The sequence below is a fragment of the Sciurus vulgaris genome (genome assembly GCF_902686455.1).
Source record: "Sciurus vulgaris genome assembly, chromosome: 16".
Lineage (NCBI taxonomy): Eukaryota > Metazoa > Chordata > Mammalia > Rodentia > Sciuridae > Sciurus > Sciurus vulgaris.
Genome location: NC_136477.1, coordinates 59,349,206 through 59,376,270, shown reverse-complemented (window position 1 = coordinate 59,376,270; position 27,065 = coordinate 59,349,206). Strand labels below are relative to the sequence as shown.

The 27,065-nt window shown below is 44.8% G+C and overlaps 2 long non-coding RNA genes across 2 annotated transcripts in view; both read left to right on the top strand.

Moving 5' to 3' along the window:
• LOC306646061 overlaps window positions 1-27,065 on the top strand; it is a 104,160-nt gene that overhangs the window by 706 nt on the left and 76,389 nt on the right. The window lies entirely within an intron of this gene.
• Window positions 19,161-25,431, top strand: LOC306646059. The gene is made up of 3 exons (XR_013759810.1): window positions 19,161-19,287; window positions 23,213-23,363; window positions 25,116-25,431. It is a non-coding gene; the product is annotated as an uncharacterized lncRNA (long non-coding RNA).

The window sequence follows — 27,065 nt, the reverse complement described above, 5'->3', positions numbered from 1 at the left end:
TGAATTATGTGATAAGACTCATGATGCAGGGTAGAATCAAAGAAATTTTTAAAAATCCCTTTATGAACTCTGGGGACAACTGACCTTGGGATCAGCTCTCTGATGACCAAAATCCTTTTGCTCCACTCAAAGTGACCCTGAAGTGGCCTTTGGTTTGGCCTGCATTTGAAGCTCCTGAGGGGGTCATGGAGACTGATTCTGTAGTGTCCTCGAAGCCTCCGTCTCAGCCCTTGTCTCAGTGTGTAGCCACTTGGGACACTGGAACTTGAAAAAGCTTGCTGGGACGTCCTTCCTTAGTGACTTAGGAAACTTCCTTTCCTCTCCTGGAGAATTTCAAGGCCTTGATTGTGCATCTTGGACATTTTTTTAAATGCCAAATTCAAGGAGAAATGTTTTGAGGTTTTTTTTTGTTTGTTTTGTTTTGTTTTGTTTTGGGTACCAGGGATTGAACCCAGTGATGCTTAAAAACTGAGCCACATCCCCAGCCCTATTTTGTATTTTATTTAGAGACAGGGTCTCGCTGAGTTGCTTAGGGCCTCACTAAGTTGCCAAGGCTGGCTTTGAACTCATGATCCTCCTGCCTCAGCCTCCCCAGCCACTGGGGTTACAGATGGGTGCCACTGCACCCAGCTTCAAGGAGAAAGTTGAAAGAAACATTGACGTGGCACGAGCTGGTGTCATTTGCAAAAGAGCTGATGACCTGGCGTGGGGGCCGCTGGCCATCCTGAAGGGGGAGTCAGGGCTGTCTTGCTGTCAAGGGGATGGAGTGGGCTTTACCTTAATAAGAAGTGAGTCCCACAGTATTGCATGAGAGGACAGCCAGGGCTTATTAATGTGACCTGGGGGTGACTGTTGCTGAAGGATCTTGTCTGTGCACTGCTCGCTAGCATTAACCACTTATGAAGTCATCCAGACACACGGCTAATCCACCTCTCCAGAGGGCACTGAAAGAGACCCCAGCTTCATTTCTGTTTTATCTCTAGGAAGCAGCAAGAGAGAGATAGCCTCTTGCCCTCTCCTCCTGATTAAAGAAGAGCCCTCCGTATCCAGTGTTTTCTGCCTAAATGAACAATGGATCACAGCAAGAACCAGGAGAGTGGACGTCTCTGGAGTTGTATCAGAATAAGATGGACTAAAATGAACACATCTAGGCAAACAGCTCTGGTGGTGAACAAGGCCTTATGAATTTTTCAAAACTAAATTTCCTGCAGCATTTGCATTTGATATAATACATAAATAGTTAAAAAGCAGCTGCTTTACCAAGAACTCTAGTTGCCCCTATGCAAAACCCTAGTAAGTTGGCTCTGCGCAAGATTGCCACAAGGGGGCGGTATTCTTTTGCCCATTTTCCAGGTCAAGTTACTGAGTCTCACCCCGGTTTAACTATTTGTTCCCCGTTCCTCAGACAGCAGGCAAAGAACTGGCATTCGCACCTCTTTCTCTTCTCAGGTCCGTCGATGACATGATGATTCATTCAGCTTATGGAAAACTATCACAGCTGTTTACAAAGAAAGAAAATCCCTGCTTCTCAGATTAGCCCAACACCGAGCAAATCTCATGAGAAGGTGCGTGTACGTATTTATGTATGTGCGATGCATAGAAAGTTCTAGAAGAATGGGTGTACACTTGGTAACACTGGTTACTTTCCTGGAGGTACAAGTGATGAAGTACTTCACTATGCATATCACATGCTTATAAATTGTTTGGTTATTTGTTTTTTTGTTTTTTGTTTTTTGTTTTTGTTTTTTTTTTAACCAGGGATGGAACCCAGGGGTGCTTAACCACTGAGCCACATCCCCAGCCCTTTTTTATATTTTATTTAGAGACAGGGTCTCCCTGAGTTGCTTAGGGTCTCGCTAAGTTGCTAAAGCTGGCTTTGAATTCACGATCCTTCTGCTGCAGCCTCCTAAACTGCTGGGATTATAGGGGTTTACCACCAAGACTGGCTTGCTTTTCTTAATGACAAAGATGTATGATGCCTGTACAATTCTCTCTTACTAAAGATAGCCAAAAACATCTTTCCCATCTCAAATCATATTTTTTCTTTCAGTCTCCAATTCTACAGACCTGCTGTAAACAACAAGAATATAGTTCTCCGTGTTCAAACTGATCCAGGATACCAAAGCACAGATGCCCATAACCAGTGTCTGCCAGGCAAGAAGTGGTCAGTGAGCTTAAAACCAAGAACTGCCAGGTGTGGTGGAGCCCGCCTGTAATCCCAGCGGCTTGGGAGGCTGAGGCAGGAGGATTGAGAGTTCAAAGCCAGCCTCAGCAACTTAGTAAGGTCCTAAGCAACTCAGTGAGACCCTGTCTCTAAATAAAATACATAAAAGGGCTGGGATGTGGCTCAGGGTCAAGTGCCCCTGAGTTTAATCCCTTGTACCCAAAAACAAAACAAAATAAGAGCTAACAAATGCTTATTCCTTTGTATGTGCAAGACAGGTTCCCATTGTCTACTGCCTTGAGCCTCTCACTACCTAGGCAGAGGGTATCATTAGCTCCCTTTCTACAGTTTCAAAATTAGAACTCAGAGCCAGCAACTCGCCCGTGATCACGAGTAACATGTGGCACCTCCTGGAAATTACCTAAATCGGATTGTATTTTGGTGAACCATAAGCTTTGAAATGACGGTAGTTTGGTTTTATTTGTGTTTTATGAGCGCATTGAATTTCATCCCTCTTGGCACCAATCCATGCGATCCTAGCTTATCACAACAGGGGAGCTGTCCTGGGAGAGAAACGGGGACCCTGGGTTAATGGGATTTTGTTCAGTTTAAATTTTATGAGCTAAACAGACTTTTTGGGAGCAGAGTTAGAGTTGATGACTGACGCTCTCAGGGCATCTCCAGCTTCATCTTAGCTAGGAAATATCTGTCTGGGCATTGTCGTCTGCCATGTCTGTCCCTTGGTCCAGTCCTTTATTAAAAATAGAACAAGGCTCACCACCTGCAGGGCTGCACCTTGGTTCTTAGATAGCAGTGACCTTCCTCTGCAGCTCCAAGGACCACAGTTAAAAGTAAAATCAACTGGCCGGATGTGGGGGCACACACCTGTAATCCCAGCAGCTCTGGAGGCTGAGGCAGGAGGATGGCAGGTTCAAGGCCAGCCTCATCAATTTAGCCAGGCCCTAAGCAACTCAGCGAGACCCTGTCTCTAAATAAAATATAAAGAAGGGCTGGGGATGTGGCTCAGTGGTTAAGCAGCCCTGGGTTCAATCCCCGATACCATAAATAAATATTAAGTAAATAAATACAATGCTAAAAAAATCAACTGGACAGAGGAATCTACTTAGTTTATAGCAAACAGCTTGACTTTTTCAGGGATCTTTAACTTAAATCTTGATTTAAATGGTAATTGCACACTTCAAGCCATGACTTCTGCTGTCCAAGAAAGTCTACAATTTTGTAAAGGACTGGGGTGGCGGGGAATGAAAATATTCACTATGCTTGCAGGAAATGATGATTGCTAGTGATTTTTAAATTTCTTGATTTGGGGAAAAAAATGTATGCTTCATAATTTTCTGGTATTTTTTTTTCATCTGATTTTCCACAATGCATATGTGTTCATGTTTTCTTTTCTTTTCTTTTTTTTTTTTTTTTTTTTTTTTTTTTGGTACCAGGGATTAGACCCAGGGGCACTTAACCACTGAGCCACATCCACAGTCCCCTTTTCTATTTTACTTAGAGACAGGGTCTCACTGAGTTGCTTAGGGCCTCGCTAAGTTTCTGAAGCTGGCCTTGAACTTGAGATCCTCCTGCCTCAGCCTCCCAAGCTGTTGGGATGACAGGTGTGTATCACCGTGCCCAGCTTGTATTCACTTTTTAATCTGAATAAAATCTCATTGTTGTCAGTTTTGAAAAGCAGGATGCACTGTTACTCCAGCCCTACAAAATTATTGGGGAGAAATCCACCAGAATGCACCCAATGTCTTTTCCTTGGTAAAAAGAGCATTATGGTTGATTTTTTTAATTTATATTTTTATATATTTGCAAACGTTTTCTAAAGAGTCTGTAGAGGATTGGTAACCTAAATCGTGAAGGTGTTTTTTCAGCACTTGAAATTTGATGAAGAATGTGGGGAGGGGAGATTCTTTTAAAATTCAAAAATGTTGTTGTGATTCCTGTAGTAATGATGTGTCCCCTAATTCCTGGAATAGCTGAGATTTCTCCTAAATACCTAATGATCCTTAGGGAGTAATGTCTGCATCATTCAGAACCAAGGCCTAAAATGCCCTAATTTCCTCCAAAATTGGTAGAAGTTCACTCACAAAATATCGAATGTGTCCCCTACAGTGTGTGGGATACTGTGCTTAGTACTGTTTGGAGAACATTGTCCTCCTCGGATGATCTTCTTGCCTTGGAACACCCCAGTCACCTTACACCCCATTATGGCTTGGATATGTGGAATCCCCCAAAAGCCCATGTGTGAGGCAATGCAAGAACATACAGAGGAGAAATGATTAGATAATGAGAACTTTCATCAGTGGATTAATCCACTGATATGGATTAACCCGGTGATAACTGTAAGTAGTTAGGGTATGACTGAAGGACATAGTTAACCCATGGGAGCATGCCTTTAGAGTTCATGTTTTGTCCCTGGAGAGTGGAGCTCAGCCTCTCCTGCATCCTGGTTGCCATGTCCTGGGCTGCTTTCCTCTGCCATACCCTTCCGCCATGATGTTCTGCCTCACCTTGGGCTCAGAGTGATCCAGTCAACTGGTGCCATCTCCGTTCATCACTGAAGTCATGACAGCATCCTACATCACAGCCCTTGCTTGAAAAGAACATCCCTCTGGCCAGATGCCTCTAATTGTGGGCCGTGTTACATTAACTACTCTCTGTAAAGCTTTTTGGAGAAACCTATGAATTAATCTCTCAGGCCAGATCACTTTCTTATAAAAAGAGTACTGAGCTGGGTTTTGGTTTGAAACTGGAATTATTTGCTTTACATGAAAACTTTTTTTTTTCTTAAAAAAAAAAAAAAAAAAAAAAAAAGAAACAACTCCTTTTCTTAAGAGGAGGAAACAGACTCGAGATTGCAGATGTAAATCAGAGCAGCTTCGCAGGATCCAAAAAAGAAATCTGTGGCGCTAAACATTCCTTCTTCGACACAATGCAGTAAATGCAATATGGGACACAGACCATCTAAGTAAATACCAGCTCTAATAATAGCCGTGTATCACTTGGAAGGTATTTTTGTTCTGTGTGTGCTAGCTCCCCAGCTGTAGCCTTTAAAGGCAGAGAGAAACGTGTGATTGTTCTGTCCCCGTTTCTAAGACATGATTGATTGTTTGATTCCTGGAAACATCGATGCCACTTAATAGGTCCTTAGGGCTAAGAATAATGGAGAAAAACCTCTGTGTGTCATTTGATAACACCCTTGGCTAAGGAGAAGAGTTTGGGAGAGGAAGGGCTAGCAAGAGAAAAGAGGGAAGTTAATTCACCAATTAATCAATATCACTCAGCTCCTGATAGAACTCTGGACGGCAGCGAATGTTAAAAGTTGGCCTGTCCCACAGTCGACGTCTTCCCTTCCGGCCCATCTCCTATCCATCTCTGTCAGGTTTTCTCTGTAGAATGGGGTCAGGGCATTCTTGGTACTTCTGGAGACAGAGGAGAAGCGTGAGCTTGTGTCCTTCTTAAATTTTAAAAGGTTTAATTTAATTTTCTCCTGCAGTTCAAAAGCGTTCTATGAGATTCACAGTATTCTGCAGCAATGTTTTTATTTTATTTTTGATTCTTTTTAGATGCCCATGACAGTTGAGTATATTTGGACATATTATCCTTACATGGAGTGTGACTTCCCATTCTTGTGGTTGGACATGGTGTGGAGTTTCACTGGTCGTGTGTTCATATATGAACATAGGAAAGTGACGTCCATTCATTCCACTGTCTTTCCATTCCCATCCCCCTCCCTTCCCTTCATTCCCCTTGTCTAATCCAGTGGACTTCTATTCTCCCTCCCCAACCCCACCTTATTGTGAGTTCTTTCTACATATCAGAAAGAACATTCAACTTTTGGTTTTTGGAGATTGGCTTATTTAACTTAGTATGAGAGTCTCCAGTTCCACCCATTTACCAGCAAATGCCATAATTTCATTCTTCTTTATAGCTGAGTAATATTCCATTGTGTATATATACCACATTTTCTTTATCCATTCATCTGTTGAAGGGCACCTAGTTTGGTTCCATAGCTTGGCTATTGTGAATTGAGCTTCTATAAACATTGATGTGGCTGCATCACTGTAGTATGCTGACTTTAAGTCCTTTGTGTATAAACCAAGGAGTGGGCTAACTGGGTCAAATGGTGTTCCCATTCCAAGTTTCCTGAGGACTCTCCATACTGCTTTCCAGAGTGGTTGCACCAATGTGCAACTCCACCAGCAATGTCTGAGCAGCAATGGTTTTAAACACGCCCAGACTCTCTGACATTCCCTTTATAACATGGATCCTAATTCCCACTCCCTTCAGCATGGGTTGAAGTTAGTGTCCTACTTCTAACTAATACAGTATGGCAGAAGTGACAGCAGGAGACTTCTAGCACTAAGAGGTGAAATGCTTTGCGGTTTCCTCCTTGCTTTCTTGGGTCACCGGATCTCCAGGAAGGTAGCCACCATGTTGGGAGAGCACTCAAGCAGTCTTGTGGAGAATCCTGGCTGGCAAGGAACCAGGAACCAGCAAGCCACACAAGTCAGCTGTCTTGGAAATACACCCTCTGGTCTCCATCAAGGCTTCCGCTAATTGCAGGGTGGCCAGCAGCCTGACTGCACCCTTAGGAGAGATCTTGAGCTAGAGCCACTTCCAAGCTCCTGACTGCAAGAAACTGTGTGACGTCAAAATGGTTGGTGATCCGACTGCTTGGTTTGGGGTCATTAGTTGCACAGTGATTGATAATAATACATGTGCCTTTCCTCTTGAGCACATTGATAACAAATCTCAGACTCATGTTCTGATTTACCATGAAGATGTGTGTGTGTTTTCAGGTTCATGTACCATTGCATCCCTTAACTACTGTCAGACAGATTGAGTTATTTTTACATATTTCAGATGTGCATCTGTCACAGACGGTTTTTCAGGCAGTAGGCACAGGAGGATTCTCATATGTAACCAAGTGGTCTAGGTGGGCCCATGGTTAGTGGCAAAGATGCCAGTGTTTTGGTTAGGATGAATGATGTTAATTATTTAAATATGGTTGTGTTTTAAAAAGTAATTGTAGAAAAGACCAGAATTCTTCTAGGGAAGAAAACAGTCTTGATGTGGATCCAAAGAACAAGACAAGGTCAGAAGAGCATAGAATTGGCAGGACTAAGGGCCAGAGTGATTCTGACCATTAATATATTAGAAAGAATTCCATGTGCCAGGCCTGGTGGGGCACACCTGTCATCCCAGCAGCTCAGGAGGCTGAGGCAGGAGGATCACGAGTTCAAAGCCAGCCTCAGCAAAAGTGAGGCCCTAAGCAATTCAGTGAGACCCTGTCTCTAGATAAAATATAAAAATGACTGGGGATGTGGCTCAGTGGTTAAGCATCCCTGGGTTCAATCCCTGGTCCCAAAAAAAGAAAGGAAAAAAATCTTGGAAAGAATGTGAGACCTTCCTTAGAACCCAAGGTAGGTACACAAGCTTCATTTTGGTTAGATTGAAAGGGACATGTTAGCCTCTGTTGGCCTCTGAATTTTAATTGGAGAAATTCCTGGGAGTGTGATTTTTCAATAGCCTTGAATACTATTCCAAGAGGGTTTTGACTAAATCAGTGATATAATTATTTGTGTTTTAGAAAGAACTTTTGGTGGTCATGTGGATGATTGTGTAGGGAATAGCAAGAGGAGAGAAGTTCTTTAAGAGGCTACTGCAGTGGTCCTAGTAAAGAGGTTGAGAGATTGAATTAATCCTGTAACACTTGAGGATGGCAAGAATTTTAGATTTTCAGGAAGATACAGTAGATGGTAGGAAGCCAGGTTGGGGGGGGTCCAATATACTTAGTGGAAAATTTCCCAGTTATTAAGATTTAAGTCAGTTAAGATTCAAGAGGCCATGAGAAGGAACTGCACTGGATTTAGACAAGAAAAAATGTGTAGGTGGGGGTAACTGAGGACTTCAACTTGGAGCACCAGGTCCAACTAACCAAAATAGAAATGAAGGAAAGATAAATTTGGCTGGGCGCGGTGGTGCACACCTGTAATCCCAGCAGCTTGGGAGGCTGAGGCAGGAGGATCGCAAGATCAAAGCCAGCCTCAGCACAAGCAAGGCACTAAGCAACTCAGTGAGACCCGTTTCTAAATAAAATACAAAATAGGACTGGGAATGTGACTCAGTCGTTGAGTGCTCCTGAGTTCAAGCCCTGATACCAAAAAAAAAATTTAAAAAAAAAAAGATAAATTTGTTTTGTCCCTTCATAATATCTCATTTTAGGAATTCATGCATATTTCTGGCTTGCCCCAAAAGTTCCAATAGACTTCATTTAAAAAAAAAAAAAAAAGCCAGTCTTGATATTTAATTTTCCTGGCGCCTCTCTCTGCCCTCCATCTCACCTTTGGTCTTGGAGAAGCCCATAAGATAGCGACAGTGAAAATCTCTCCAACAGTTCCTCCTGCTACCTCCAAGGGGTGACCCACTTTGGAGGCCTAAGATTTAAAGGCAGTCAATGCCGGCATCAAATCCCTAGTCCAATAAAAGAATCAGTAATTGGATTTGACTTAAGCCCCCATGAGTTTGTTCACAGGTCACCCCAGCAGGGGTATATGCACACATCCACGGAGCCAGGGGTCCTCAGAGGAGCCCTTTAACTGGTCTCAGTGTTGCCATGGTAACGTGATCAGAAGCAGCCCCTCCCCCATCCTGTAGAGAGAAAACCTGCGGTTGCCGCGCACACCCCCGGGGAGAATTTCAGCCACCGTGTGTACTGTGACCACGTAGGATGCTTGCAGCCATCCCATGGGGTCTGTTTATCTTCCGTGCTTCTCATTTTGCTCCTTGTTAGGTCGGAAATTAGGCGACTGTAGGGGGCAAAGCTGAGCAGCCAGAACAAAGACCAGCCCACCAAAGACGACCAGAAAGTTCCCAGCAAGGTGGATGGAAAGTTCCACTGACCCTTCACACCCACCTGTCACTCAACAGGACCCCCTCCCATCCCAGTCTTTAAAAACCCTGGGCAGCCAGGGCCACGTGCAATTTTCTCTGGGTCCCTATACCTCCAGGAGTCTGGGAATTTCTCCCGAGAGCCAAATTCCAATAAAGCTTGCTCTGGTCACTCTCTGTCCCATTTTATTTGGCCACTAACCTTGCCCACCTGAGCTTACATTTGGTCCCACCGCCGAGATCCACCGAGCTTATTCTCCTGTCTGCTGCTCCTATCAGCCTTCCTCCAGGACCACAAGGCTCCATTGCTGGGCCCTGTCATTTGCTGATGAAAAGCACTCTTTCCCAATCGGGCTGGGGTCTTTCCCCTTCAGGGACCACAGGGCTGAAGAAATCGTTCCGATGACCCTGTGCCTTCACAGAAATTTCCTGTTGCTCTGAAAATAATAAGAATGACCAGGCTTCACAAGGCCAGCAGCATTTATTTTCCAGGTTATTTATGTAAGCATTCATGGAAATGGCATATCTGTGACCTGCAGACTCTAAATACCACATCAGAGGGCAGCTACCTCCGGGTGAGGTGTGACAAATGCCTACTCCGTGGCTTCCAAAGAAAATCAATCTGGCCTTTATTACTTTTCTTAGGAGAGTTGGAAGTAGCATTCATTAGAGAAATCCCCTTCTCTCCACCTCCAGGGGATTTCAAAATTTCCAATGGTTCTTAAATAGTCTATCTCTGATCATCACTGTCCTAAGAGAGAATCCTTTCTTCCAGAGGACATTCAAATAATCTTCAAAGGCTTCTCTCTGCCAAACCTGATATAAAAATGCCATTTACTTAGAAATTCCTCTCAAGTACCAAACTTAATTTTTTCTGAATTACTTCTGTGCAGTTCCATCAACAAATGTTGTTCTGAACCTTTAAAGATTTTAATGATCTTTGATTGTGAGTTTCAATTAAAATAGAACCTGATATTATGAATAAACATTCGAGAACGTTTTATGGTAAAGATGTGTGTGTATTCATGCACACATACATGCACATATAATTGTATGTAAATATGTGCACACTCATGCTACGGGGTGCCTGTGGGATATGCGGTATAGTCATTGAGAATTGGGTTCTGGAATCAAACTGCCATGTGAATTCTCCTCCTGCATGACCTCTCTGCCGCTCAGTGTCTTTATCAGTAAAATGGGAAGAACAATACTAACAACCACATACAGTTCTTATGATGATTAAATTTGTACGTATTTAGTGCTTAAAACAGACTCTGGCACATAGGAAGAGTTTAGTGAATATGAGCCATTTTTTTATTAGAAATAGTTCAAATAGTCCATATTTCTAAAAATTGAATTGCCTGCAATCAAGACATTCCTGTTTTTGGAGTGTTTTACAGCACCTGCCAATCAGGAATGGGAATAGCATAGTTGCTATTTTTTGCTCTCTTTGGAGAGTGTGAATGCATGAATGGATGGATGGTAGCAGTCAACTACCTCATTCCACTGGGTAACTGTCTATGGACAGTCCAGGACCAGGTCCAAGGCTTTCTTGGGTGGAGCATGTCCTGCCAGTGGACTTTCTACCCTCTGGAGGCTTCAGATGTCGCAGAGCAAAGAGGACATGCCCACTGCATTGGGTGGTTTCTCTCATAAGTGGTAGTGGTGTTATGCCATTTTTTGAGATTTCTCCTTTTTTTTTTTTTTTTTTTTTGCACTGGGGATTGAACCCAGGGCACTTAGCCACTGAGCCACACTTTGCATTTTATAGAGTCAGGGTCTCACTGAGTTGCGTAGGGCCTCACTAAATTGCTGAGGCTGGCTTTGAACTCGCCATCCTCCTGCCTCAGCATCCCAAGCCACTGGGATGACAGGCGTGCTCCAACACACCCAGGTAACACATCAAGATTGATGCATGATTATTAGTTTAAGTCCATGCTTTATTTAGATTGCTGAGTTTTTAACCGTATGTCCCTTTCCTGTTCTAAGACCACCCCCCCCCCCCCATCTAGGACGATCCCTCTTGGCTATGACAGTTTCTCAGACTGTCCCTGTTTCTCATGACCTGCCCTGCTGAGAACAGGGCTGATTAGGATTTTTGTAGAGTACCCCACTATTGAAATACTGCCTGATGTCATTCTGGTGATGAGCCCTGTGTTTCGGGGTACGGAGGTGGAATACTGTTTTGATCGCATCTTATCAGGGGGAAGAGCCATCCAGATGTCCTCTGGTCTCTGATGCGGGCCTTCCTCACCTGGCTGGGGTAAGATGGTCACGCGTCTCCTTTTTCCTCCTTCTTTCCTGTTCTCCTCCTTGCAAGGAAGTCACTAGACCTAGCCCACCTTTAGGAATAAGAATTCACCATCCTCCTCCTCGAAGACAGAGTGTCTACATCAGTTACAGGGAATTCTTCATCATGAGAGATCTGTGTAGTTGTTGTTCAAGGGAGACGACCTGAAAGGAAATTGGCCAGAGGAAAAATTATGGCTAACAGATGTTTAGAGATGCAGAGGAATACTGAAATCAACAAAGGAGAAAAAAATCTGAGGGAAAAAAATTTTCTATTTTTTTTTTTTTTGCCGTGCTGGGGATCAAACCCTGGGCTCTGTTCTTGCAAGGTGAGCACTTTACCAACTGAGCTATCTCCCCAGCCCCTTCTATTTTTTTTATAATCACCTGAATAATCAAACAAGTACTTAGAAATGCATCTAATGACGTTTACTAATACATTGTGTGAAAGGCATAACAAAGAAAGCAAGTAACAGCCAGGCGGGGGGTGGGGGGGGGCACAGGCCTGTAATCTCAGCGGCTCGGGAGGCTGAGGCAGGAGGATAGTGTGTTCCGAAGCAGCCTCAGTCACTTAGTGAGGCCCTAGCAACTCAGTGAGACCCTGTCTCTCAATGAAACAAAAAGCGGGCTGGGGATGCAGCTCAGTGGTTGAGTGTCCCTGAGTTCAATCCCCTGTGCCAAAAAAGAAAAAACAAAAAAGATGAAAGAAAGAAAGAAAATATACAAACAAATCATGGGACATTCATAATATAACTGGTAGGCAAAAAATAGTTTTACATATGCATGTACACTGTATGAAATTCTTGGCCTAGAAATCAAGTAAAGTACGTGGGTGAGTGAAGAAGGCAGAATAGCGTGTACAATTTTGCTGGTTTCTTTATAAAACAAGCCTATCTGTACACACAGGTGTTTACACGACATGCATGAAATCTCGAAGGTTACTTAATACAAATGAGAGCTGTCAATAACTTCAGCAGGTAGGATCACATTTAATGTAGAATATTCCTTTTCAACCTAAACTTTCCATTTTCTTTCATGATTTTTCTTAACTAAAAATAGAAAAATTGACAGAAAATTGCTTGAAGCAAATGCTTTCCTTACAAGTGTAATATTAGTGTGGGGACTTCGTAATTCAAGTTATCAAAAATCCACTCGAGGCCACCTTTCCAGATACCTTTGGTGGGACCTAATGTGAAGAAACAAGGTAAGAGCTTTGTTAGTGGGTTTTTTTTTGGAGGGGTGGGGGGGGGGGGGGGGTACTGGGGATTGAACTCAGGGCCACTCAAACACTGACACGTCCCCAGCCTTTTTTTGTATTTTATTTAGAGACAGGGTCTCGCTGAGTTGCCTAGGGCCTCACTAAGTTGCTGAGGCTGGCTTTGAATTCACGATCCTCCTGCCTCAGCCTCCCAAGCTGCTGGGGTTACAGGCATGTGCCTCAGTGCCAGGGTTCAATCATGGCCCCATTCGGAGGCAGGGCAGAGGAGGCCCTCAGGTAATTCAGGGCATGCCCTTGAAGGGGATCGTGGGGACCCTGGACCCTTTCTCTTATATTTCCTAGCCAGGAGGTGACTGATTTTGCTCTGCTTACACATTCCCACCATGATGGACTGGCTGTTTTGCCACCAGCCCAAAGAAATGCGGCTGGAACCTCTAAAACTGGGAACAAAAGAATCCTTTTCTCTTTGTTAGTTAATTATCTCAGGTATTTTGTCATAGTGGCTGTCAGCTAACTAACACAATCAGTTATGTTGATTACAGGCCCTTCTCTACCCATGCTGGGATGCCCCCCTAAGACTCTTGTGTTGCCAAGGACTCTGTCACTCCAGCCCCACCCCTTTCTTTTCTCTCATCCCTTGTGAGCCTTGGTTCAGCCCTGCCTGACCTCAGAGAGGCCCCCACCCCCACCCCGTCTTCCCTTCTGGTGTCCCACTTGCTGGTACTGTTTTCCCTTTCTCAATTCTCTCACCTCCTCCACAATGGGTGGCCTCTGCACAAGACCCCTTAGCATCATGGGGGAGCACTCTTTGACACCTTCCCAACCTCTTCAATGTTAACCTAATCCTCAAATCAAGACAAGGTCATTATTGCAAAACTGCAATGTGCCACATGCAATCTTCTCTCCATCTTTCCACATGCCCAGGCCTTACCTCTCCATGTTCCAATCCCTCTCTTTCCCTCATGGCCCGTGGTACCAGCCTTCCCTGGTGCCCCCTTCACCCTGTCCCTGCTACTCCGAAGCCTGTCATCTCCTCGCTCTTCCATTCACAGGATGCGTTGTCTACCTGAGTAGTTCTCAGTGAAAGTTACCACGGTCTGGTATGTTCTGGTTATCTTCCCTAAAAGCAGGGCTGTTTTTTTGTTTGTTTTGTTTTGTTTGTTTTTGTTTTTTTTTTTTTTTTATAGGAATCCTTGGTGCCTAAAATAATGATACCTTTAGGGAACGTCTGTTGTTGATAAACATGTGACAAGTCACAATGAGAAGAAGAAACAAAGATCGCTAGTGGGTTTGAAGTAAGCATGAGTTCAGGGTTAGAAACACAGCCTCAGCCACCACACTGCCTCTGAGTATTGTGTCCACCTGCTGAGTCACCTCAATCTCCTTCTTCACTGGCTTTGAGCCTTTCCTCATGATGAAGTGGAAGAAAGGAGGGGAGCTGCCTCATAGAGCTGGGGTGAGGATAAAAGGAGGTGAGTCAGGTGAAGCACTCATTGTTTTTGTATAATCAAAACCCATTAGTCATGGATCATTAGTTTGTGAATTCTACTTTCAAAACTGCATAGGCATAGATACACAATGGAATGTTATCCAGTCATAAAGAAGAATGAAATGAAGGCATTTGCTGGTAAATGGATGGAACTGGAGACTATCATGCTAAGTGAAATAAGCCAGTCCCCAAAAAACCAAAGGTCAAATGTTCTCTCTGATATGCAGATGCTGACACATGATAAGACGGGCTGGGGGAGGGAGAAGTTCACTGGATTGCACAAAGTAGAATGAAGGGAAGGGAGGGGGATGGGAATAGGAAAGACAGTGGAATGAATGGACGTCACTTTCCCATGTTCATATGTAAACACACGACCAGTGAAACTCCACACCATGTCCAACCACAAGAATGGGAAGTCACACTCCATGTAGGTACGATGTGTCAGAATGCACTCTACTGCCATGTAGAACTAAAAAGACAGTTAAAAATGAGAAAAAAACCCGTAAATCTGTCTCTTAGACTTAAGTAAATACAGTTTAGAAGTGTCTGCGCTATTAAGGATCCAGAAGGATGTTTTGTACCTGTTTTAAGTGCATTTGGGATTCATTTAATCAGCTAGGGGGAGATGACAAAGGGACAAGTGCCTTTGACAGAAGAGTTTATTACTCGCAGTTCCTGGGGGAAGGGAACATGCAGTACCAGGCAGAGCCACACGGGGGAGCACTGGAGTTGGCCTAGAGAGAGAAGGAGTGAGGAGCAAGGATGGGCGAGCGCCTTTGTTACTGTGGTGGCAGGAAGTCGTTAAGTAGGGGTGTCCCTCCTTGGCAGGAAGCGAAACTGATGCTGAGGTTGGTAGTCAGAGAATCTGTATAGGATTTGCACGCACCTGTGAAAACACAGGGAAATGTGGATGCAAGCAATGCTGGCCATTCTTTTGGCCCATGATTTCAAGATCACCAGTTACAGAATATCAAGAGGGATTATCACAGCACCCCAAGCCGATTTTTCTCTATGATTGCTCTTTCCTTTGGTTTTCAGCAGCTACCACGTTTGCCAGTGATGCTTGTATTTCTTGCTCTCTTCCTTGACCTTGCAAAAGATCTCCTCCCCTTCAGCCCATGTTGGTTGGGTTCTCTCCTGTTCTTGGAGTCTGGGTCCGATATCCTTGACTGGGACTTTTCTGTTTCATGACCTTTCTTCTGTAGGCAGGGGCTGTTCCTCTGCACAGGCAAGCACAGAAACTTGAAAACAGAGACACTAAGGCTGTGTCATTATGAGGCAGAGTGCTTGCCACCGCATACCAGCCTTCCTGGGTTTGGGACTGCCTGTATCCTGTGACACTTTCTCCAACTTAAAGGCCTTTTTTGGCAATGATCTCAACTTTGTAGCCTGAGGCTAGCCTGCCCTGGGACTCAGTGAGATCCCCAATGAGATCTAGGGAGATTATCTCACTGTGAAGACAGGATCCAAATGCAGCCCAAGGCCCTCTTCCCTTTTCTGAAGAGAAGCCCCCTTCATATCCACTCCAGCCCCATGAAAGGGCAATTACAGGAAACCCTGCTTCCATTCGACTGAAAAGAATTCTTGAAGAAGCATTTCAGGTTCTTTTATGACACCCCCCACCCCTTTTATGGGCTCACTCTGGGCCTGGGGTTGCTTTCTCTACCATTTCTGTGGTGGCTCCCTCCCCTGGGCCCACCCCTCACCCCTCACCCCTCACCCCAGCCTCCTCCGTTTTGATGAGTATGAGGTCCTTTAGCACAGCCTTCCACTCAGAAATGGTGGAAACTTGTCTCTTTGTATTTAGTCCAGAAAAAAAAAAAAAAAAAAGTTTGCTTTATAGCCTTTTTTTTGTGGTACCGGGGTTTGAACCCAGGGCCTTGTGCACGTGAGGCAAGCACTCTACCAACTGAGCTGTCTCCCCAGCCCCTACCCCTTTGCTTTGTACCTTTTATTTTAAGATTAGAAAAGCTGTTGATAGGTACGGTCTCTGTGGTTTGAGGTTCTGCTCCCTTTACAGAATATTTTCTCCTGATCACACCCTTTAGTGACGGTGGCACAGAGAGAGGGGGACTCAGGCAGAGTTCTAGAGGCACCACTCAAGTTACAGAGACAGATGGTCCCCAAACGACAGTAGCTGGACTTACACCATTTTTGGCTTTACAATGGTGTCAAAGTGATACTCAGCAGAAACCATGCTTCAGATGTTGAACTGTGTAGCCTTTTCCTGGGCCAGCGATGTTTGATCCAGTGGTCCCTCAATGCCAGGCAGGGGCACTGAGTCACAGTCCTCAGTCAGCCCCACATTCACCGAGGGAACACCAATTCTCCAGAGTGCCAAATGAGTGTGGCAAAATTCAGAGGTTCTGTGAGTCAGGTGTACATGTTAGTTTTTCATCACTGGAACAAAATACCTGAGGGCATCAATGTAGAGGAGGAAAGATGTATTTGGCTCATCATTTCAGATATTTCAGTCCATGGTTGGCCAGCTGCATTGCTGTGGGCCTGAGGTGAGGCAGAACATCATGGCAGAAGGGTGGAGTAGAAAAAGTTGCTCAGCTCATGACAGCCAGGAAGGGGAGAGCAGGGGTGGGAAGAGAGGGAGAGACAGAGGGAAAGAAAAGGAGGAGCCGGAGACAACCTATTGTCTCCAGGGCACACTCCCCATGACTGGCTTCCTCTAACTAGATCCCATCTCCTGTGGTTTTACCACCTGTCAATCATCACTCACCTACGAACTGATTAATGGATTAATCCACTGAGATGGTCAGAGCTCTTGTGATCCACTCACTTTCCTAGGGCTCCACCTCGGAGCACAGCTGCAGAGGGGACAGGTCTTCAACACTTGTGCCTTTGGGGGACATTCCCATTGAAACCGTAACAGAGTCCTAAATGCAGTTTTGACTTAGGATATTTTCAGTTTACAATGGCTTTATTAGGACATGCCCCCAACCACCGATTCAAGGAGCATTGCACATTTATGAGTCCAAAGACATGTTCCAAAGGAGCCCTGGGGTTTACGTCACAGTAATCGTCGCTCACTCTGATTTTATTTGCTGAATCGGACATCTCGTTATCTGCACATGTCTTTTGCCTGAAAGACATGCTTATGGGTCTGTCTGGAGGGGCAAGATGGAGCAGTGCTGGAAGTGTTGGGACAGGAGAGGTCGTCAGACCAGACCCACCCAAGTTCAAGTGACAGCATCGATGTCGGCATGGGTTCCAGACTGAGATGCAGCTGCACCTTGCTTCATTTGACTGGAGCAAATGCAATCCGTTTTCATTTTCTCTGACATTTATTACATTAGGGAGGGGCTGGCAGGGGAAGGGGCATTAGCCACAAATATGACAAGGTTAAAGAACAGGGCCTGGCCTGAAGCACTCTGTTCAGACAGTTGACATCCTGGGTTCATCAATCAATATTATTGACCTGGCCAAGCTTCAGGTTAGAAGCCTGTGCCCCAAAATGACATGCTGGAGATGAGATGTCTGATGCCCATCTTCTCGGAGATATGTGTTTGGAAAATGTTTTTAATCTTGGAAATAGAACAGGGAGTGTCCGCAGCCAGGGAGATGCTTAATTAGATTCAAAGAGAAGTCACCAGCTGTTCATAAAACACACAGAGCTGTCTGGGGACTCTTCCAGTCCTGCAGAGATGGGGGAATCCCCCTACCATGTTCAAGGGTGGAAAGATGTTTCTGGAAAGGCTGAATCAATGCATATAACCAGAATTTAGGAAAGAGCAAGAACAGGCATGAGGTGAATTGAGTAGCGAACACTGAGACAGTTTGGTAGTTTGGTCACTTTTGGGGTTCTTGAAGAGAGACAGGGAGACTTGAAGACGTGTGGTTATGAGGTACAAGTTATGAAACTAGAAAGGAAATCGGGAAAGTTACCAGCTCCTCAGGGTCACAGAGAAAGGGACCTCACAAGGGACACAGCTCAGCCTCCAGTTCAGTGTAGAAAGCCCGTGTGGGAATCTCCTAGGGAAGGGCCACCTGCCTTTACTTGGAAACATTAGTGATAGGGGATGTTGTGGTCCTCTGACAGAATAGAGAGACAGGTAAGGACACAATGCTACAGCCAGTCTGCAGGGGCCACCAATGATTGATTGCAGCACCTTGGAGGTGTCACCAAACATCTCTGTGCCTCCATTTCTGTCCCTATAAATTGGGGATAATAGTCGTTAAGGGTTGTTATAGGGCTTCATTGTATGTATATTTATATACATAGAATTATTTTATATAGAATGTGTAATTATATGCAAAAACCCCATGCACACCTATATATTTATTTATTCATGACAGATATATGGTTGAGCATCCATAATTCAAAAATTTCAGATCCAAAAATGCTCCAAAAATCCAACTTTTTGAGCAGGGACATGATGTAGCAAGTGGAAACTTCCACACCTGACCTCAGGTGACAGGTTGCAGTCATAACCAGGCACACTAAAGATATTGTATGCTGTTACCTTCAGGCAATGTGTATAAATTGTGTATGAAGCATACATGAGTTTTGTGTTCAACATCTTATTTCGCAAATATTCCAAAATCTGAAAAACAAATTCCTTAAACATTTCTGATCCCAAGCATTTAGGTTAATAGATACTCAACCTATATATCATGTGAAACAATGAGTGCTTGGAATTTAATAAGCGGCACATGACTTTGCTGTTATCATCACTATCGCCAGGTTGTTCTCTGTATGAAAAATTTCTTCTTTAGATGGAATAAATTTGGCTTGTTGTCTTCCTGCCTATTTATTCCCTCTCACAGCCCAGATGTGATTCAGAATAAGTCTTCTCTGCCTTCCATGAATATCCTTCATATATTTAAAGATAATTTTCACGTCCCTCTGTTATGGTTTGGATATGAGGTGCCCCCCCAAAAGCTCACGTTTGAGGCCATGCAAGAAGGTTCAGAGGAGAAATGACTGGGTTGTGAGAGCCTTAACCCAGTCAGTGAATAAATCCCTGATGGGATTGAGTGATGACTGGAGGCAGGTGGGTGTGGCTGGAGAAGGTGGGTCATTGGGGGCGTGGCTTTGGGGCGTGGCTCGGGGTATATCTGTATCTGGAGAGTGGAGTCTCTCTCTGCTTTCTGATCACCATGTGAGCTGCTTCCCTCCACCACACTCTTCCTCCATGGTGTCCTGCCTCACCTCAAGCCCCGAGGAATGGAACCTGCTGTCTATGGACTGAGCCCTCTGCAACTGTGAGCCCCCAAATAAACTTTCCTCCTGTGCAATTGTTCTGGTCAGGTCTTTTAGTTACAGCAGTGGAAAAAAAAAAACTGATTAAAACTCCATCCTTACTTTTCTTCCTTCTGTTCAACAGGAGAGCTTTTGCAAATGCTGTTCCTTCTGCCTAGAACACCCTTCCTTCCTGTTGGTCTTCATGCTGTAACTCAGACTTCATCTCCTTCAAGAATCCTTCTCACATTCTTACCCATATTCCCTGCGTGTCCGTATAGAGATAAAAGAGCTTGGTACTGCTCGTTAGAGCTCTTTGTGCCTGTTGCCATTGTACCCTTTGGCTGTCCAGCTGGGTAACCCTACACTGAGCATGGTGCCAGCCCAACGGCATGGTGAAAATGATTGTTGAATGAATTAGGAGGAAGTAAGAAGAAGGTAGGTGGGCATAAGGCAGAGGCTTTCACAAGTATATAGCATTCCCATTGGAGAATAGGGTATTTGGAGCAAGGAGACAGGTGGAAAAAGTTGTTTGTGCATAGAGTTATAGAAAGCAGAAATGCTTATGATCCCATGAATTGATCATTTTTTATCTCTCTTAAGGCCATCCTGGGAAGAATATTCAAGACTATTTCTTGAATTCTCCTTTTTGATTGCTCTCTCATCTCCCAGACTTGACTCTCTTGTGCAGGATCCTGTAAATCAAGATAATAAGTCTTGGTGAGGAGGTGGAGAAAGGGAACCTTTGTAGACTGTTGGTGGGGATGAAAATTAGTGCAGCCATTATGGAAGACAGAATGGAGTTTCCTTAAAAAACTAAAAATAGGACTGTCATGCGATCCAGCAATCCCACTCCTGGGTACATAGCCATAGGACATGGAATCAGTATGTCAAAGAGATATCCGCACTAGCATGTTTGCTGCAGCACTATTTGCAATAGTCAAGAAATGGAAACAACCTAAGTGACCATCCACTTGGATAAAGAAATATGGTATATATACTCAATGGAATACTATTCAGTCACGAAAAAGAGTGGGATCTAGTTGTTTGTGACAATGTGGTTGGAACCAGAGATCTTTTTCCTAAGTGAAGTAAGCCAGGCACAGAAAGATAAGTACTCCTATGCAGAGTCTAAAAATGTTGATCTCACAGAGTTGAGAGTAGAGTGATGGTTACTAGAGATTCCAGAGAAGGAATGAAGGAGGGACGGGGCAAGGTTGGTCAATGAGTACTAAGTTACCAACAAATGGGAAAAAGACGTTCTAGCATCTGATTGCAAGGTAGGGTGATTTATAGGTGATGAGTGTGTGCTATTCAGGTCAAAAAGCCAGAAAAAAGGAATCTGAGTGTTTCTTGTTTTGCCATAAAGAAATGATAAATGTTCGAGGAGACACAGATGTTTACCTTGATTACATAATGTATGCATGTGTCAAAACACCACATGGCATGCCATTAATATGTATAGTGATGATGATTTTATGTTTCCATTAAAAATCAACTTAAATTAAAAAAAAAATAGAATCCCATAAATGGGAGAAATAAAGACAAAGAAGTAAGATAGGACACATCAGTTCATATGCCTCCTTAGGAAGGGCAGGTGGGGAACAGAGGCGGATGAGCATTTTGGTGTGGATGGAGCAGAAGGTCTTTGCAGGAGCTGAGGAAGAAGACACTGGCAGGAGCATGAAAGAGTTGGCAAGTGGCATCACCCAAGAAGGGCTTCATGAAGGTCATTTGCTCTGCACTAAAAATGATCTCTTCTGCTTGATGCGTCTTGAGAGGCTGAGCAAAGATTCAAATACTCTTGATGTTCCTTTCTTGTCTGACTGCACTTTCTTTGAATATCATGCAGCCCAGAGACCCCATCACGTGGAATCCCAGTTGTGTATGGTTGATGCTCTGCCCAGGCTGGCTGGCTGACTGGGTACTCCCGTTCCGGGGGACAGTAAGCGGTGCTTCACCAGAACACACACAGTCCCTGGGAGGGGAGTAGAGATCACACAGGGGAGCCATGTCTGCATCAGTCTTGGTTGCAGTTCAAAGAGATCCAAAGAGCTCTTAACCTGTGCTCTGGATATAAATGAGGTGTACCCCCAAAACTCATGTGTGAGACCGTGCAGGAATGCTCAGGGTGAAATGGTTGTTGTGAGAGTCATAACCTACTCAGTGCATTAATCCACTGATATGGATTAACTGAGTGGTAACTGGGCAGGCAGAGTGTGGCTGGAGAAGGTCACTGGGAGTGTGACTTTGGGGTTTGTATTTTGTCCCTTGTGAGCAGAGCGCTCTCTCTCTCTCTCTCTCTCTCTCTCTCTCTCTCTCTTTCTCTCCCCCTCCCTCTCCTTCCTGGTTGCTATGTCCTGAGCTGCTTTCCTCCTCCATGCCCTTCCGCCATGATGTTCTGCTTCACCTTGGGCCCAGAGCAATGGAGTCAACCATCCAAGGACTGGACCACTGAAACCATGAGCCAAAATAAACTTTGTCTTCTCTAAGTTGTTTTTGTCAGGTCTTTTGGTCATACTGACCAAAAAATAAAAATAAAAAAACCCAGTCCCTAATCACCAGACTTTACTTGGATTCTGGCCCAAAGAGCAAATCATCTTGGAGTGAGACCAGAAGGATACTATACTCTTACTTGCATTTTTTTTTCACTATTTTTTTTCCACTATCAATCCATGGTGGAAATATTTTCTGGGATACAGAATTCATGTAAAATGCCAGCATTTTGCTCCAGAGAGGGTTACTGAGTCCATCAAGAAGATCCTGAGGTGAAGTCTTGGGTCAGTGAAACTCTACTGAAATCTCTGCCCATCTCTGGAAAAGCCCATAGTCATAAAGGACTATGGACCCTACTCTGTCTTCCCTCAAATGTAAAATGAAGAGTGATTCCTATGGAATTTTGGCCCCACGCTGAGATTTGCAAGTTACTCTCTTAATTCTACAGAGAAAGGGAAACTGACCCTGTGTTGTTGTTCAAAGGAAAGGTGACCAATCCATCCCTCCCAGGAGAGTCATGATCACGTTTAAGGACAGCATAAGCCAAAAATAGGGAAGAACTTGCTTTACAGTAGCACATAAAAGATTCTTAAAAATAATTCCCCTTAGGGGCTGGCACCGTAACTCAGTGGTAGAGAGCATGCCTGGCACACTTAAGGCTCCAAGTTTAGTCCCAGGCACCAGAAGAGCATTTCTTAGAGGACCCAAATTTCTGCCTCCAATACAAAAATCCAGTCTTCTTTTTTTTTTTTTTTTTTTTTTTTTTTTGCCCCAGGGATTGAACCCAGGGGCGCTTAACCACTGAGCCACACCCTCAGCCTCAGCCTCATCTCTATATTTTATTTAGAGACAGGGTCTCCCTGAGTTTCTTAGGGCCTCACTAAGTTGCTGAGGCTGGATTTGAACTCACGATCCTCCTGCCTCAGCCTCCCCAGCTGCTGGGATACAGTCGTGTACCACCACGCCCAGCAAAACCCAGTCTTTTTCTGGGTCTCTCAGCTTGTTTCTTTTTTGAGGTTGACCTGTCCACATTCATTTGTGAACACAGTATCACATTATAATTGGAAGTTAGGACTCATGCATTTTGGATAATCTCAGATAGCTTCAGCAAAAGATGGCTTCAGCCTTTCAGGATGAGGTTCATTTTGACTTCATTTATTATTTGACCGTTGGAGCGATTTACATTTGCCAGCAAATCTTGACTTCATTTTACCATTAGATTCAACTTACAAAATTTGCAAAAGCCATTTACCACCTTCCCTCTGATTTTAGGAGTCTAAATTGCTGTCTGCTAGGTTAACAGGGATGATCTCTGAGAGGTAGAATTACAGACAGTTTTAATTCCTTCTCTGAGGAAATGGCAAGAAATCTAATGAGAACAAAATTAAATATTATTTTTACACTCTTTCTTTGATAAAGAACAAGAGGAGGCCGTTTTCTTTATGTCCTCAGCCGTTCGGAGGGGGCGAAGGGCCTATTTTTCTGGCACTGCTTATGTGTGTTCTAGAGTGTTTATAAAAGGATCAGAGAAAAGTCAACACACAGAGAGAAGGACAAGGATGAAAAGAAATTGTACGTGGAGAGCTACAAAAAAAATGGTTATGTAAGTGTCTCTGAAAAGTTTGAAGGTGACTTAGGCTGGGCCTGTGTGCTTATTTGACCAATTTAGGTCAAAGCCACAAGTCAAAAAAAACTCCGACAATTGCAAACACATATGTTTTATCACCCTACTGTCATATATATCTGAAAAGAACAAATTTTAAAACACTAGGTGGGTGCGGTGGTGCAGGCCTGCCATCCCAGCAGCTCAGGAGTCTGAGGTGGGAGGATCCCAAGTTCAAAGCCAGCCTTAGCAACTTAGTGAGGCCCTGAGCAACTCAGTGAGACCCTGTCTCTAAATAAAATACGAAAAAGGCTGGGGATGTGACTCAGTGGTCTAGGGTCCCTGAGTTCAATCCTGGCACCCCCCCCCCACCAAAAAAATATTTTTTTGCATGGATTCCAACTCCATATGAGTATAGAATTGGTTCAAAGCATTGAAAGAAAAAAAAAGTGATCTCATTCTGTCTCCTGCTCAGAATGTGAGCACATCATAGAGTAAACTAAAACAGAATAGCGTTGAATTTTCAATCAGCATTTTCTTAGGAAATCAAGGGAAGGCAGAGAATGGGCCTGGGTGAATAGGTATTAAGAATAAAATCTCCTCTGCTTGGTTGCAAGAACTGTCTGTGGATCTGCGCTCATCCTCTGCATCCCTTTGACAGGGAAGCGGTGTTCTGGCTGGGCTCTTTGACGCTCTGTGACCAACGTCTCAAAGCTGAGACACATCGCAGGGAATGTCACTGTGTAAGGGCAGTTGGTCTGGGGCCATGCGACATGGCCGCCCAAGGGGCTGCTTGGTGGCTGAGGGATTTGTCGGAATAAAAACACTGGACTTTATTGATCGAAGGACAAGGTGTGCCAGACTTCAGTGAGATTCTGAGCAAGAACGGGGAATTACGCGGACAATAAAGCAAAACTAGGGCAGCCGAATGGAGTTGATGTGTGTGCGGATAGCAGTCCGTTCGCCGATGATTGGCAGTTGTTAATAAAGGGTGCTCGGCTGAGCAACCAGAATAAGTACAAACCTAAATGGAATCGACTAATATCCTCACTAAAAGGTTTTCCCGCTAAATGGCAAATTGCTTCTGAGCAGGCAAAATGCTTCATTTAAGGTTCATAATTGGAAAACACTTTATCAACCTAATGATCGTGAGGATGCTGATTATTAGCAATGCCTGCATTGAATATGCGCTGCACATTTGCATTCGGCTCAGAGTTAGGCTAGAATGAAAATAATAAGAATGCTCTCAAGATACGGATCTGAAGTTCTTTCCAGCGTTTGTGTTAATGGCCCTCCTGGAGTTTGGCCTCGGATAAAGCGAGTGGAGAAATAATAACCCCAGATATGAATGTAGATACTGCATCCTGCTGCACAGACTCAATGGTTCCAGCATTAGAAGACTGTGGCATGGTAGCTTTCTCTCACGGCAAACCAGCGTACCTGCCAAGTGCCCGCCACAGTGGCACAGCCCTGCATCAGAGCCTCGGCGTCCTGTGGAGGATGTACAAACCAAAAGTGGGGGCGGGGGTCTTTTGCTGGTTTACTTTTTTGAACCCAGGGATGCTTAACCACTGAGCCACATCCCTAACCCTATTTTATACTTTATTTAGAGACAGGGTCTCACTGAGTTGCTTAGGGTCTTGCTAAGTTGCTGAGGCTGGCTTTGAACTCACGATCCTCTAGCCTCAGCCTCCCAAGCCACTAGCATTACAGGCGTGCGCCACCGCACCTGGCCCTTCGTTTCTTTGACAGCCACTGGAGAGATCTTACATTCGTGAAAAACAAAACCCAGACCAAGGTTGTTAGGTTGGATTCAGGCGGGTGGATGAGAGGAAGCTGGGCAGCTGGCAATCCGCACATGCGCAGCAGAACATCAGGCCCTTGGGCGCCACAGCACAACCAATCAGATGCTGGCAGAAGAACCTTAATGGCACCTCGCACCCACCTGTCACTCAGCGGGACCCCCAGCCAATTCCGAACTATAAAAACCCATGCCAACTGGAGCCACGCGCGGATTCCCCCGACTTCCACCCTGGCCTTCACACTGGAGGACTGGTGAATCTTGCCGAGAGCCTCCCAATAAAGCCTCGTCCAGCCGCTTTGGGTCTGACTTCTTTTTTGGCCACCCGCATCCACCCTAACAAAGGTGAACAGGTCATCAAGTTCATGATGGCGTAGAAAGGCAAGAATGAAGTGAGATGCAGCATCAGGAAAGGAAAAGCAAACCTCACCTGCTTCAAGGTCAAACAATGAAGAGATCCTTCCAGCCACCCCCAGCCCCTTAGGGTTCCCTCGATTATCCATGCAGGGGAAGGAGGAAGGGCTGAGAGAGCACCCAAAGTGAGATTCGGGAATCTGAGTTATTGAACTTATTACTTCACCTCCTCTAATATTTAGCCTTATTTTCTCGAATCACTTAACATAGTGACTGTTAATGCTTCCCGTAGCCACTCTTGCCGTCCACGGCAAGAGGTGTCCTGTTTTTGATTTGAAGAGAAGGATGAGGAAGTCTCATGTGGGACCCAGGGCAGATGCTCAGCAGCCCTTCCTGTGTGTCCCCATCACAGCCCCCACCCCTGGACACCAGGAGACTCAACGCAGGAAGATCAGGCAGGTGTCCCTTGTCTAGCAAGCCCAAAGAATCGGTGGCGAGAGTGCGTCGGGAACTGTGTGCTGATTTCAGGACCCCCGTCCCCTTTTGTCAGGCACCAGAAGCTCCAGGTACGTTTTGAAGTGAGTCATAGGGACTTGGTGACCTAAATTAGGAGGAAAGAAAAGGCGAGGTTGGTGGGGGTGGTCTGACAGCTGCTGTGTTTTAGGTTGGCTGCAGAGAGAATGGCGGGGGTGGGGGGGGCCCGCAGGGAGAGCAGGTCTGAAGGTCATCTTCAAGGACATCAATCAAGGTGCCGGGCAGGGAAACCCTGGGGGGTTACTGGGGCACAGGGGGCTGTTGGCTCTGCTTTTTAATTTTCTTCCTTCTTCCCTGGCTGACAGGCTGTCAACTGTCAGTTCTGGCAACTGGGGACTGTCTGGGTCTTGCTTCTAAGCAATTTCTTCCTTGACTTTCTAATGGCCACTTCTGGAAGCCCTGAGCCGCGTGGTTGCTAGAAATGTATGTTCAGCAGGAATCCAAAGGGCTAAGGGGTGGTCCAAGGAGGGTTGTGCCTTATGATGCCCAGGGCTCTGCAATCGCCATGTCAGATGCTCCTGCCAGATGGATTGGGTCTTCAGAGATACTGCGCTTGGAAAGCTGGGGAGTTCCTTGTTTCTATCTATAATAGCAAGTTTGGAAATAAAACAGTTCCTCTCCTCATCCAGTGATCCTAAGTTGTTAAGGTACGATTTTTGCTTTTCATATTTCTGCTTAAGTAGTGGCTAATGTTCGCTGGGCACTTTTCTATTCTACGCACTTCGTGTAACAGCACCTGAACTCAGGATATGAGCCCTGTGAATGGGCTGTACCCATTTTATAGATGGAAAATCAGAGGCATGGAATGCAAATGTTGCCATGGCCATGCAGGAGCCATAAAGCAAGATGGTGGGGTGCAATCATGACCCCAGAGACTTTTTTTTTTTGCACCAAAGATTGAACCCAGAAGTGCTTAACCACTGAGCCACATCCCCAGCCATTTTTATACTTTATTTAGAGACAGGGTCTCACTGAGTTGCTTAGGGCCTCCCTCAGTTGCAGAGGCTGGCTTT